This window comes from Sitodiplosis mosellana, unplaced genomic scaffold (assembly GCF_009176505.1).
Source record: "Sitodiplosis mosellana isolate CC-2019 unplaced genomic scaffold, AAFC_SMos_1.0 Smas_scaffold_86, whole genome shotgun sequence".
NCBI classification, from domain to species: Eukaryota; Metazoa; Arthropoda; class Insecta; order Diptera; family Cecidomyiidae; genus Sitodiplosis; species Sitodiplosis mosellana.
In genome coordinates, this window is record NW_022595328.1 from 1 (window position 1) to 2,078 (window position 2,078).

Sequence of the window (2,078 nt, forward strand, 5' to 3'; positions counted from 1 at the left end):
TTTGCTGTGAGATGCAATTGTGCTTTGTTGCGAAGTGCTAAAATAAAGGACAAGTCCCAAACTTTTGAAAGCTGATCGTCTTTTGTCAATTCTATGTCAAAGTCAACAATTTTAGACGCACTCTTAGAAATCTACGACATAAGAATGACATAAAGACGCAGAAGCTTTTTAATTACTTATATTTTCAATAGATGGCGACATTTTGTCGGAATTTTCAATCTATATATATATTTGTCAATTTTTTATATTTTACTTAATTCAATTTTCTTTTTTTCCGATGATAAAAGTATGGCAATTTTAATCGAACTTGTTTTTAAAATAAATATCATTACATTTTGTTCAATGAATAAACCGATGATAAAGAACTGATCAAATCTTGTGATTATTCGCGAAAAAAGAGTTAAACGATGTAGCCGGAATGAATTTTGCATTGTCTTCGGTATATATGGTCGTGTGCATCGAGGAAAGCAGATAAGTGGAAAAGTGAAAACAGTGTTCTTTCTGCTTGATTCATTTTATTTCAACTAAAAGAAAAACAACACGAATCTCAAAATCGAAAATGGGTAAAAACTTTATTTTTTCGTCTTTAATCTGCATTTTTCTCTACTTCTTCGATATTCTTAGCGTATAAAGTTTACAAATGGCTTAATATTGACTCATGAGCCATTACGAACAGTTCACGCACCATATGAGATTCTTCACAAATGAACTTTTGCACCAATTCTGAATCCAACACACGGATGAACGTACATTCGGTGTGATGAGCCACAGCAAGCAAGTGTTCAATAAACTGGTTAAAAATTTGAAGAAAAAATGAGGAAAAAAGACCTAAAATGCATGTAAATGTAAAAAAAACACGGAAATGAAAAAAAAATTCCATAAATAGGCACAAACCTGGTGGACCAGAAAGCAAAACTCCTTTTGGTTGAGCGATACTAAGTGCATCCAACAATTCGGGATGTTAGACGTGCAATTCGATGACCTCTTTGATTTCTTTGATTCGTTCATCCAAACCGCCGACTATTTCGTATGTTGAATCGGGCACTTTTTCGACTATCATCAGCGATACCTACGGATCGACTTTGTTCGGTAAGATTTTGTGCAAAGTGCTTTCGTCGGGCAAAGAAACACAACAATTTGGTGTGACATCGTTGATTGATATCAAAGTTTTTGTCGACGTCGACATCGAATTGGCCTTCTGGATGCATTTTAACCAACACCTTCTTTGTATCCATTGGTTGGACGACATAGCTGCCTTGTTCTCGGAGCAATTGCAATTCCCTGCTAACTGCAATAGAGAGAAACAACAAACGATACACATTAGTAATAAGATTGAATCATCTGATGAGCAAACACTCACCTTTGGCATTAAGTTCATTTCACTGAACTTGCAAACGGCGCAAATTCTGACTTTTCTCTGCTACCACCAGCTGAGATTCTTTGATTTTCGTGATATAATACTGACGAAAGCCTTCGCCTCGGTACGAATCAACTTCCATCTACATTTAATTGATACACAGTTAATTTTTCCAGTCAAATTATTATTTAGTTTCATTGATTCGAAAATTACCTTTATTTGATCGGCATATGTGCTTCATTTTTTTCTGGTGTAATGCTTTTAGGGCCAATTCAAAAAACGATTCTCCAATATTGCAGTCACATAACGGTGATATTTCAAAGCATGCTATTTTATTTCGTGATGCATGAAGTTCGACCTGTTTGGTCACCACTGAAGGCTGATAGCAATCCATTTCCAACCAATACTTTTGGAACACCCGGAGCGTGCTTTATTTGTGGAATCAATGGAAAATGAAAAGTTTTAAATTGACCTTAAGATGGGCCATAGACAAATTCATATTCACTTACCGAACCTCTTCAACTTCTGTAAGCCATCGATCGATTCCATCAAAACTCCATGTATGTATTTTTTTATATCATAGATCAGCATAACACCTTGTGCACCACGCCAATATAATCGTATTAACGTACAAAATTCTTCTGAAAGTGAATAACAAAAAAGAAGAAGAAAAAAATCAATTGTTCTTTTATGATGCGTTCAGGTCGAAGCGGCCAACATT

General features: G+C 35.2%; 1 pseudogene; it reads right to left on the minus strand.

The window, feature by feature from the left end:
• Positions 1–634: 634 nt before the first annotated feature.
• On the minus strand, positions 635–1,499 carry LOC129570814 (26S proteasome regulatory subunit 8-like; annotated as a pseudogene).
• Between the last annotated feature and the right edge of the window lie 579 nt (positions 1,500–2,078).